Genomic DNA, 14,166 nt, shown 5'->3' with positions numbered 1-14,166 from the left:
AACATGGTATCTTAAAGCATTTGGATTTTGCTAAATTTAAATAAAATATGGGTTTCTATCTCACTAATATAATAAGGTCTTCGTAACAGGTCTTCGTATTATTACAAAAATATAGCATTGTTTCAATTGCTATTAAATACAGAAAACTGTTGTTTTGGATATTTTTAATAATTGAAACACCTCAAATATAAAACATAGTCAATTCTATTAATACCGTTTACAAAGATGTTTCTAACAAACTGTTAACGTTTTACAACTATTTATTGGCTCAGTATCAGCAAACCCTATCACTGCAAGGGCTGGTAAATATAATTTATGTATGTCATTCTGTTCGTATAACTTCACGATATAGCAAGGAAGAACTATAGTCATAACATGTGTCATAAAGCTTAATTTTACCCACTTAAAATCGATCTTCATGATGTGTACTTCATTCCATGTGATTAGGCTGTGCGTTTGCAAAATTTTACATTGGTCTAACAGATAACCATAATTGCAGATAACAAGAAAATTACAGATTGAATAAATTTATAAACGAACGTAATACCATCATATGCCATATGTGGGTATGATCTGCTCAACTGACGTTCTAGATAACGTAGCCATTGTACTTAGTGAAGCCTAACATTCGCCATGAACAGTGAACAGTCTGCCAACAAGGTCCTGTCTGCATTATATGTCCAATTATTTCCAAATTCGGTACAACCTTTACTCTTGTAAATCTACTCTTGTAAAAATGTAAATGGTTAAGTTATTTATTCAATGTTGTTGGTCCTAGCATAGCCTACGATAAATACTATCTATGTCAATGGTTATCTACGAAAAATGGAGATTAATTTATTGAAACTATGATAAAATTGATTAAAATTGTTAAAATAAACTGAAGATAGTTATTGTATAGGTTGTTTCCTGAAGGCTCGATTTCGATAATTATTAGAAGTAAAAATCTCCTAGGATGGAGACAGTGGATAAAATTACTGGTCTATATATCTTATTGTTAGCGAATAAGAAATGTTTGAGAATGACGAGTTTAGTTTCAGTTCACATTCGTTTTATTGCAGCGTATTGAAGCTGTATCAGACTTGTCTCCTGGAATTTTAAGTCATGCTCGTATAAAGAGATAAAAAGAAAATCAACGACGAAGAAGCTCAAAACGAACCTTTTCTTCGTTTCGATATCAGAATCACATAATTAGGTAATGTGGCAGGCTCATGGCCTCATCAAGTGAATATTTGTGCACATAAAGTTATTATTATAAAAAAATTAAAATTACAACCTGTTTTTTATACAGGTGTACTTTCTTTGCTACCTTTTGGCATCTCATAAATGACTAAGTGTACAGGGAAGTTTTAAATTGGGGACTTCTAATTTCTCATGACAATAAATATAATAATCTATATTTACATAATTTTTCAACTATTTTTCAATATTCATCACACATTTAGAAGTAGATATAAAAACTCATACAAGTTTTATTTCTACGATAGGTTTTTGAACTGAATCGGTTAAGCATCAAAACCTATTATAATTTTATGACAGATCGATATGTTTTATAATCATTTTGTAAGTAACTGTTTTAGAAATAAATAAGAAAAGTTCGTTATTTTTCGGTGGCTTATTAGTATCTTGAGTAATTTTAGTAACAAAAGCTTAGTGAAATTAATAAAAAATAAACATATAATTAAAAACCTGAATTAATGGTGACATAGCAAACTAACAATTCAAGTAGTATAGATACGATTGTGTATTTTCAGAACCATAGCAGATAAAACTGTATCCACTAATAAAACATATGGATGTACGAGTATTTTCTCACGCAAATAACTTGTTTTTGTAAATATCAGGGGACATTACACAAGGGAAATAAAATCTTAAACGAGAGCATAGTAGAAAATCCATTTTAAATCCTCTATTATTTGGGTTAAATAGCACAAACCCAACCTTAAATAATTTATGTAATCAAATCGGTGGCTTGTGTTATCCATAAATCCATTGTAGATTGTTTGAGTTTTACTATTGTAACTGGTTAAAACATTTCAACAAAGCTATTTTAAAGAAGATTACATTTGTAAATTTTAACTGGTGTTGTTTTGCATAAATTAGTGGATTAAAGCACATTGCTTTATGTAATTTAGTTCAATTGTATTCTTTGTTTAAAGGTTATTTTTGACGATGGAAGGATTGTGAAGGAAACAGGATTTTTTCGGACATTTGCCATCGTTCAGTGAAACAAGAAAACAGTAACACTACGTTTCGAGATCTGCAATCTGATCTCTTCTTCAGGTAAAGAACTAACCTAACACATAATTACAAACTAGGTTAAAATAACAAATCTTACTAAAGCGTTGTGGCACGCCTAAGTCAGGAATCACAACCTACATGTTGTTGTCAACTTCACTAACACTAAAGACATGCACTTAATACAAAACTATACAAAACACTAATCATTAAAACTAAACTACGGAATATAGGTCACAATACGTCTTCACTCGTCTACTAACCACTTACGACGTAATGATTAGTGTTTTTGTATAGTTTTGTATTAAGTGCATGTCTTTAGTGTTAGTGAAGTTGACAACAACATGTAGGTTGTGATTCCTGACTTAGGCGTGCCACAACGCTTTAGTAAGATTTGTTTATTTTAACCTAGTTTGTAATTATGTGTTAGGTTAGTTCTTTACCTGAAGAAGAGATCAGATTGCAGATCTCGAAACGTAGTGTTACTGTTTTCTTGTTTCACTGAACGATGGCAAATGTCCGAAAAAATCCTGTTTCCTTCAATTGTATTGCTTATAACGAATTAATTGGCTGTTATTTTGGCTCTGCCTTGGCCGACAATTATAACATTAAAAGAAGCTTCCACCAGTTGTCTTTATCTGGCAAGTAATGTGACCTTAATATGGACTTGAAACAAATACAATAAGTGGTAGGAACAAATTGTTTTGTAAATTTACCATATTTGAAAGCTACTTTTATTTCCAGGTACGATTGAAAACATTGAGTTCCTTTCTTGTGCTTCACGCGTATCAGTATAGCACAAGCATGATTAAGCAGCATTAGCAACGTTGAGTTGGTTTGATTGATATGTTCATGTTTGAGTTTAGGTATGGATTTGATGACTCAATATGACCTTTCTCGAAAGATCTAGATTGAAACTTTTGACTGTAGTTTTCTCTCTCTGGCCTTAACACGTGGTAGGTTACAAGGGTTTACAGTCACCAACCCAGTAATACAATAGTCTACTGTTTCTAATATGATGAGATGCCATTTACTTTGGCTTGTAGTCATTATGTAGTATTTGTTTTAGAAGTGAAACAATATATCATCTTCCAGTAACCCAACTGTGTTAAGTCAGGGAGAGTCGTATTATAGTGCTCTACCCCAACAGCTAGGTGCAATGTTTTTTTTTTCTTGAATCCATATATGATCACACGTACTTCGTTCAAGATGGATCCCAAATATAAGTATATTATTAGTTATTTATTTCATGATTACAAAGAAAAAATATATATGTGCAATATTTTATGTAATTTACCAAGTATTAGACAAAATATCATTCACAGCTGTCACAGAATACACAATGGTCGCAATCTCCTTTACATTTAAAGCCAATAAATAAAGCTACATGTTATCTTATATATTTTAAGTTGATAACCTCTATTTAGTAGGCCACTGTGATTTGCTTCCCGTTTTATGTAACTGAACAGTCCGTTAAACTATTTTTTCAGAGGTCCACATACATTGGAAGATATATTTTTATTATTAATATTATGCTTTCACTAAAAATATTACTAATATTCATGCTCTAATGAAATAATGTCCTACAATTCATCTAAAATCAAATAGGCTCTCAAGGGATTCGATTGCACAGCATGTTTTGGTATAACTCTACGTACAGATGAGATATTCTATATCTATATGACTATCGATGCTAACATGAAGTAATACAGAATTACAATGACAAACGTGGTAGTTGTAAATTAATTTGTCGTAATAATATTAACACAGAATAAATTGGTTGAAGCAAATATTATAGAAATATAATATGCACCACTATTTTAGAAGGAACGTTAAAATTACAGTAGAGAGAAAACTGTTGGAGTGAAATTGGGGTAATAACACAAATGAATGAAAATGGAATAACCTGGTTGTCCAAAGTCCCGTGATTGAATTGATTCCGCACGAGTATTTATTGAAAATTTCATTTAATTTGTTTTAATAACAAGCAACACTGCATTTAACCATATAGAGGTTCAGAGACACTTATTTAGCAAAATTAATATATGGTTAAAAATGTGATATTCAAATATAGATTATTTATATAAAATAAAAGTTAAAAAGTTCTAATTGGGATATATTACACTAAATTTCTTCAAAACTTTATTTTTAAATGTTTATTTTTATCCAAAACATCAACAAAAACCCAGCTCTGAAGGTTTTCTTTACATAAACTGCGATGTTTGTATAATGGTTTTAGATTTAAATATAACTTTCATATATTTTGTATAAAAACACTATCTGATCTTTTCTTATCGATACGCTTATTTATAATCTAAATATTTTACAGTATATTAGAGTTAAACTTGCTTTACTTGGATTCAAATCTTCAGTAAAAAGTTCATGGAAGTGTTTCACATCCTTCACTACAAATAAAGATTTACTATTACATTCATAAAAGTTCATAGCCTTTAAAGTAAGTATACGTTTGTAATTAATGTCACATATGCTAGTGCACAGTCAATGTAAATATATAATTTTAACTGTTAGGTAATGTTCATTATAACTTATGAAAAAATGAAACGGCACAATTGTAATTTCCTACTATATTATGATTCACTAACTCCCCCCTTTCACTCCTAACAACTCCACCAACATTTTAAAATCATATCTGAAAAAATAAAACACTTTTACGTTACATGTTTAAAGTTTGAAGTGAGCACATAATATAAATATGAATGGTTGTATATTGCCCACAGAGAAATTTTTCATATTGATGAGAATAATGAATATAATTAATCTTCAACGGACCAATTACAAACGTCAGTTAATGGAAGCATTGGATTGAACCATGAAAAACAATTAGAAGAACGGCTTTCCGCAGTTGAAGCTTTAGATAACTTTGAAGGTTTCATTATTCATCTATATAAATTGGAACATATTAAATTCTTGACTTACAGAAGTTGTTAACTGAGATTAAAAAATACAAGAGTCATTTTAAATAATGAATTAAAGATAGAATAACAAATCTAAAAAAGAATAAAAATCTGTTTGCAAGCCACTCCACGTTGTCTTCATTAAAACGATATAGTTCTTTAAAATCACGGGGAAGTGTAGGTAACCGTGGCTTGTAATGTTTCACATCCCTCACGTCCACAACATCCGCCATCACTTTCAATGAAATAGAGGAAATAATTACGACACTTACACTGAATTAACTAAGGTTGTAGTACCTTTCACTACAACGATAAGTGTTCTACTGACCACACTCAGAATTTTCGAAGGATATGCTTTTCATTTCAAGTAAAATGTAGCTGTTATGCATTTCCATTTCCTTCAGTTTGAAGAATCAACCTTAAAGGAAAACCTTTTACTCAAAAAGATAAGGTTTTACTTCAACTTATTATGCATACAGGTGTAAGGATATCCTTCTATTTTGGTAAGTATAAGGTTATGCTCTTTTTTATGCAGAAGTTTGCTGAGTTATCGGAAATAAAGATGCAGACTTTACACAAGTAGATTAAATTGCTCCAGAGTGCCAATATTACCGTGTAACTAAGACCCACAAATTTCGCTTCAAACTTAGTTACCATATTGAAAAATTTGATCTTTATTACAGGTCAATGAGTTCTTAATTTTTTACGATCCACAACTTGTATATATATGTGTGTGTGTGTGTGTGTGTGTGTGTGTGTGTGTGTGTGTGTGTGTGTGTTTGTGTATAAATTAATGTTTGTGTGTTTGTCCTGTATGGAATCGTGAACTATGTGTCCGATCATTATGAAAATTTGTATGTATATATATTTTTCCACGGAGAAGGTTTATATGGTATGCCCATTGATGTAACTCGCCACCAGGCGGCGGTTTCAAAAAGAATTTTCGAAGCGCCTGCACATTCTAAACTGCACTTACGTGATTGATACGTATATTAAACAGTCAAACACTATTTGAAGGCGCTAAGTTACGATGTATATTTGTCTTTAAAATACATTTTTCGTTGAACTCAAAGCTTGAGTGGGAGACCACTTTATAATAAAGTATATGTACGTATACAATACACTTTTTACAGGTTTTCTTGATAGTGATATCAAGTCAAACTATACATCGGAGTTGGAAATATAATTCACTTGAACCAGAAGTGCTCATACACGGGTAAAATTTATGAAAAGCGTGGGAAGCCGCGAGAAACAGCTAGTTATATATAAAAATGAATCGCTAAATGTGTTGATAAACAATACTCCTGTGAACAGCTGAACCAGATTTGCGATAGTATCGCGAAAGTTATTACAAAAACCTTCTACGATCTCCCGTTATAAATAAATGCTTCATATAGACTAATCATATTTGTACCTAGGCAATTCATCATAGCTTACTCACAATGAAATAGCCCAGATATTTCCTCCCGGGAGTAATTACTCATTTTAAAACAATTTTCTTTTTTCTTCTTCAATGTAACATATTTCCATGAATGTTTAGGTAACTTTGTAAATTTTGGCCTTCAACAGTAATATTATCATAGTGTAACAGAAATAATATTATAATGATTGTATGGCTCACTATAAACTGAATATAAATCAGATATAGTGAAATAGTGTTAGATAAACATTAACTCACAACACCGACTGATTTATATTGGATTGGACCTATTTATATTTTAGAATTTAGTACTGACAAATATATGTTATTTTTAAAGTTAAATTTGTTAACTGTACTACATAAAACTTTTACATAACACAGTGAAAATGTACAAGCAATCCACGCAGCAACACTGCAGTAACAACAATGAGGCCATTTGTTTCGGCATAAATGGGGTTGGGTACGTGCCGTTATTGTTTTACAGGAACTCCTCTGCTTCCACATACACTACGCTACCACCTAACTATTAATTATTAATAACGTTATATTGACGCATAAAATATATAAGTACAATTTTAATACGGTTTTAGAATGAGCACGGATTTAGTATGTTATAGTAACTTACTGCGTTGACAAGTATCTTTTAGACACTTATATAGATAGGACCAGTTATTCCGTATTATATCTCGACAGACTGTACCTATATAATTTTATTAGCAATAATGAGAGAAAATAGATCGACATTACATATGTCAACTTTCATCTGTCCCGCTATCTGCTTTATAATATTTTTTGTAATAATTTCAATAAATGGCAGCAACTGAGATGTAAATTAAGATAGAAATTACTTTTCAGTTATTTCATTTGAAAATTATGAAGAGTGCAAATAGAAATCTACGTATTACTCATGTTCTAATATTTGTTGTATATATCATTAAAAAAATATTAAATCTTAAAAAATGTACGATTAACTTTCAGTTGACTTTACGTTTTTAATAGTAATAAGGCTCTAGTGTTAACAATAAAATTAGCACGATCTATGAACTAATCGATCACCTAAAATCAATTCTTTTACAGATAAGGTTAAAACTTTTAATTTTCTTTAGTTTTCTCCGATGACATACAATATTGACAGAATTAAAAAAGAAATAAGCATGTATTTTGCATAAATTTAACTCTTTACTCCATATAAATATAATCAATTCTAATCACTTTACTAAAATAAGAACAATAATGGGATTAAGAACTACATGTAAGGGAGAAAAATAAGTAAAACTTTAGCCTCATGAAACAAATTTAAGCATAATAAAACTAATAGACTTATATTTTATTTAATGCCACACACAATGATAATTTAAATCTAAGGTTTAGGTAACCAGTTTAGAAACATATTTAAATAATAAAAATGGAAATTTATAATAAAAATAGAATATCTTGCAGATAAGTTAGCAATCAGTGGTACACCTGTCAGTTAATTTTAACTTAAAATAATTTCTATTGCACACCAATATCCGTTGGGATTAAGAAAGTGATTGATCTATAAAATATTTGGGCTAAATGTTATTTTAGATACGATCACAACAGAATTCCCTAAAGGACCTAAATTTATCTTCTATATAGGTAATAGTTGGTTCGACATGGTGCGTATCCCTCTATCTAATTTAGCTAACCTTTAACCTATAGACGCCTAACTTATATATATATATATATATATATGTGTGTGTGTGTGTGTGTGTGTGTGTGTGTGTGTGTGTGTGTGTGTGTGTGTGTGTGTGTGTGTGTGTGTGTGTGTGTGTGTGTGTGTGTGTGTGTGTGTGTGTGTGTGTGTGTGTGTGTGTGTTAGGGTTGTTGTCTTACGGGTAACGATGAAAGCAAAGAGAAAATACCTGAATAAAATTAATTTGTTAACAAAGTAAGTACAATCATTGTTTTACATACATTAAATTTTAACTTACACATTACTACACACAAAGAAGTAATAATTAAGTGGAACGACAAATATCCTCGAGATTTGTCTTTTGCGTTGTAGTGCTGTCCATACTTTACCGAATGTTCTAATAATCAAACATTGATGTTAAACATAATAATATTAAAATGTAAATATACCATTTCATAAGATATCTGGAGAAAAATGTCATTATATACTACTTAAAATTGTGCATGAAACTTCACTCATACGTAGAAAAGATTAAATTATATGAATGTGAATGTTTGGCCATTAAATCTGGGTAATCATATATGGAAATGGAAACCTATCACTCAGTAGACCTGAAACAATTTCTGAAAATTCGTTACCTCCAGTCTGATAGCTTTTCGTAGTTTCTCGCTTTTACTATCAATTGTTTGAAATTAATTAAAGTAAAACAATTTATTAATGGTGGTTTGTTTTTAAGAGACGTCAACCAATAGCAATTACCTATACATATTTATTATACTACTACCATATAACAACCCTTTTTCTTTGACTATAACCCCAGACACTTAGTGTACTTGAGTTTAACTGACAGATTCAAAGCTAGTTAAAACTTTTTTTGTAATTTATCCATAACGTTTAAAAGTAGCTGTTACAGGTTACACAAATAAAAAGCACACTAAATATTGAACAAGCGTTACCTTTTGATATCTGTCATTACTATTTTTTTTTCTTGAATACTTTTTGAGGATATTGTTCGATCAGTAGATATGTATTTTGAGTGCCGTTATAGTTTACAATGTATTGTAAATTTTATTAATCAACTGGTCGAATAGTTATTTGAATGGCCGAACAGAATTCAAAAGCATGTAACCCAAGTAGCATTTCTCTTTATTGTGTATGTGTAACAATTGTGGATGAAATGTTATAGAATACAAATAATAAAGCGTAAGATTAGCTTTGTACTAGCGTAAAAATTACATTTGTACGAGTTTTCATAGGTATACAAATCTAAAATAGATCAGAGATTTATTAAAGGTAATCATTTAATGACAAAATAATCTTATTGCTGGTAGATCTGCTTATAGACGGGTCGTTTACTGTGAAAGTAATAGGATGATATAGGTTAATAAACTATAGTCATAGGACACCTTGTTACTTTACGATGGTCTTCAATTTCAATCTAATTTTATGGCCAGCGCCCTTATATATTCTATTTTTAAATATTGAATTGTCTCAGGTTTAAACTGTTGGAACAGTAAACAACGTAAATATTTTATATTAGTAGTACGAATTATTATCTGAGCGTTAGCAAGTCATGGGGCTGGAAACTATTATTCATGTAGGTATTAATTTCATACCTTATTATGTTATAATTTCATCTATATGTGTTTAGTGCTTATTCTGTTTGATCCAGCTAAGCATATAAAAATTCTAAAACACCGGAACATTCATGTTTATTAAGATGTTGTACAATCCTAAACAGGCATTAATGAACTTATTGTTTACGGGTTTATTTTACATATAAATAGGAAGAGGTACTTTTTATTAGTAAAATTGGTTTCCAATAAGCCAATGTAATATTCATTAACGGACAACGTAATTCCATGGAGTAACAAGCAATATAATCCAGTCTTATGTAACCTATATAGAAATGTAGCTTTACCCTATAAATCGTTTCATTTTTAAACTATCCTGGTTATAGATAAAAAATAAATTGGAATTTAGCAAGGTTCCTAAGAAATTAGGCTTCACTGAATCTCAACCAGAAAAGCGAAAAAGGGGACATATAAACTTATACATTAAATAACATGAAAGGTTACAAAAGATTACAAACCCACTAAAATATAATTACTCACACGTGTAAAATCTCAAATATATCATAGCGTTATATTTTACCAACTTTTTTATTTCAACAGTGAAGCAGCAATAAATAATAATAGTCTTAATCGACCAAAACTCATGTATATATTATAGAACGCTATTAGTTTATATTGTGTATTTAAATTGGGTACTAATAAACCAAACCGTATATTTTGGTTTATTGTAGGACCCTAAAACATTGCTCATTATGCAATAAAAATTATTTTAAAGTTGATAAGATGACTGGGATATCTTTTCAGTGACTATTACTTTATTTATAGGATAGTTTATTATTAGCCTTTGAGAACCTAGGACCTTTTATTTGATATAAAATATTGTACAAACCACGGGTGACATCTAAATTAAAATATATTTCAATTTATATAATTACAAGATATATCGAGTGATACGTAACTACCATTTGATAACATTATCGTTTTCTTATATATATAACGTGCCTACGATCTTACTTAACACGTAAAACTATTGCATATCAGATTACAGTCGGCCAAAACTACAGCAAATCTTTTTTAAATTGTATTGAAAATTAAGCAACTTCTTTACTAATATCAGTCCAAGCCCAAAAAATGTTGCAACGCAATACATTTTAATCCTGTAACATGCTTAATATAAGATTCTGTATAATCTGATTTGTTTCATAGGAATAAAGGCTTATAAATCCTTACTTAAATCCTACTCTGTCATGTTTTTAAGTGTAAGAGATATCCTTTTCGAAATTAAATAGGATCAGTTTTTAAGTAAATGGCTGTCCCCGTCAAATAGGGTGGGTAATGTAGTTATATTAACTATGGAATTACTATTTTTATTAGACTATTTACCAGTGAATACAATTAATTGTGACTTTTTGAAAATATAGCATTACAATTAAATATCGTTTACGTCAATGCTAATTTAAGAAATAGAGATAACAATTTTTTTAAATAACATGTTTTAATTTAGTTTTTTATCTCTCGCCACCCCCCCCATTTGTGAATGAAATTTACTACGGATGGTTCCATTTTCAATTTTATTTTAAATAGAAATTTTTTTTGTTTATGTAAGGAACAGAATTTTTTCCGGACATTTGCCATCGTTCAGTGAAACAAGAAATCACATAGTATTTGGTTTAGATTTTGAATAGATTTCCGAAGTCAGTGCTCTAAGGATAGGAATAAAATCCTCAGACTATAAGTGCTGTCGTAGAAGAAATCATAGTTCGCGGAGACCAGATTTCCAGCCTGTGCAGACGAGGGATGACGCTGTTCAATTCATGGGAATTTGTAGAACATGAGGGACGGCAGAAGAAGTCCGCGGAGCGAGTCCGGCCGGGAACTCTGATGTAGATCAAGCGAAGCAAGCAGGACAGTCCAGATCACCAACAAGCACCCTCTGAAGAAATGTCAGGTCGTGCAACTGCCTTCTCACAATGAGAGATTCAGGCCCAGAAACTCTCCACAGCACGCACCGGCACATCCAAATACTCGAAACCCAATCTGACCCCGACTCACACCACACACGCACAAACCTATCCTGAATTCGTCTGCAGTCTTTGAATCTGACCTAGTTGATAAGGTGACCACACTACACTGCCAAACTCCAATACAGATCTCACCAATGACACATACACTGTTTTTTCATTGCTTCGATGCTAAGTCCCCCTTCACCTGAAGTTCCTGATTAACAAATCCGAGCATCCGAGAAGCCTTTGTTAATGATTGAAGTCTAAGTGGTCAGGTCATTTGGGCTCAGGTTTGGGCAGACAGGGATAACACCTAATTCACGTGTGGAATAAGCTCTCTCCAACGATGAACCATCAAGCGAGTACTCAAAGTGGATATATCCCAGGCGAACGATGAAAGGATATGGCGTGACATTTCTTAATATTAAGTTTCATGCTGTTCCAAACCACACCACTCGTAGATACTACGCAGACTGACCTGAAGTCTGTGGCAGTCATCAATGGAACTAACAAAAGTAAAGATTTTTATATCATCAGCAAAACATAAGGTAGTCAGAAACTGATACATTTGGTGATGTCGCTTAGAATCCCTTCCAATCCTTCCCATCGTCAAAAATAACCTTCAAACATAGAAATTTATATAACAGTACTTAAAGGGATACATCTGTTTGGATAATCAACGGTTTTCAGGCTACGTACTTAAAACTGAAAGGAGCTAAATAAGTCGGAAGATAAACTCTGTCTCTGAAATCTGGAAAAAATCTGTACTTTCTATGCTCATATGACCCAAATAAAATGAAAGGAATCATTTAAAAAAGAGTTAAACTCGTTCTCAGCCTCTACACTGAGACATATAAAATTTATAATACTGTAGGAAGAAAATATTAGTCTCAAGAAAATATAAGATTTACTGATGTCTACCTATCACTGAATAAAGTTATACATAACAATTAGTTAATAGACGTTAACATATGAAATATTAAATTCTAAATCAGAAATATATATGATACAAATGCCAGTCTTAAATACACAGGCAATATATATTTTGGGCAAAACATTTAAAACAAATTAGACAACGGTTAACCATATCGATCTAACCCTTAATTATAATCAAGTAGATAGGGATTCCTGAACACTGTGAAAGACATTTTAAATCAGGAAAGCTTGAAATGCTAAATCTATAGTAAAAATTTAATCTGAAACCATAAAAAATTTAATATTCTTACTTAATTTGGAAATGAAATATTTAATTATTTCACACTTTATTAAATAAAAAAGGAGAAAAAAACAATTGCGATAATTATTACATGCAGACACTGTATCATATTTCATACTGAAAGAGAGCTTGTTAATACATGTATTATGCATGAATGTGACACACAAGTAAATCCAGAATTTGAGGTGCAGTGTTTGTGACCTGTGAACAAACAGTGATATGATCGTATCTGATGTGGTAAACCACACACCACCCACTCTCAGACTGGATCACTGCACCAAATATAGATTCTCCAATTCAACATTAAAATGTTACAAATTTGGAGAATTTATTTGTAGCTAAACCATACAACTAGAGCCATAAGTGTAAGTTATTAACTTTAAATCATTCATTTCAAATATTTAATAATCCTAATGTTGCGGCAGTTAAAAATCAAGTATTGTACAATACAATCAAATTGTATAATACCTGCATATTTCAGGATATTTTCAGAGAATTTATTTATTTTAATCGTAATAAAAGAGGTATAGGAACCTTTGAAAATTGAATTCTATACACCTAGTTGGTTTGAAATTGGTATCATTTCATAGCTGTGAAATATAAAGATGTGTCATGATAACTGTTTATTTCATTCTCACCGGAGATAAAGGACTATTTAGTTAAATAAATAAAAATTTGATATAAAACTCGAAATTGCTTATCATAGAGAATAAAAAACTTCAGGAAAAAAACGGTGTAGTTCAAGTACAAGAATAATCAGAAGTGGCATCCACACCATCAGATCATCGCTGTTTTAAATTTACTGTGAACAGCGGAAGAATTTTTGAAAATTTACTTAACAGGGTAGGATAGGAAGCTGAAACACTTAGTCCTTGAGGTAAACGATTTTAGTATATATTATATATTAAAAATAACATATATATATATATATATATATATATATATATATATATTAAACAAATTTGTATAAATGGCAATAACCTAATTTCATTTTCCCAATAAACATTGAATTACAGAAAGTACTTGCTCTACCGTGTTTAAAAAAGTATATGTATAATTTTTCTAATAAATATATATTATTTATTTATACCTGTAAAATTTAGACTCGTGTGTGATCTCAACGTCTCAAGATTATCTTCGCAA

The sequence above is a fragment of the Homalodisca vitripennis genome, chromosome 2 (assembly GCF_021130785.1).
Source record: "Homalodisca vitripennis isolate AUS2020 chromosome 2, UT_GWSS_2.1, whole genome shotgun sequence".
Classification (NCBI taxonomy): domain Eukaryota; kingdom Metazoa; phylum Arthropoda; class Insecta; order Hemiptera; family Cicadellidae; genus Homalodisca; species Homalodisca vitripennis.
The sequence above is the reverse complement of the archived record's forward strand: the minus strand, read 5'-3'. Positions refer to the sequence as shown.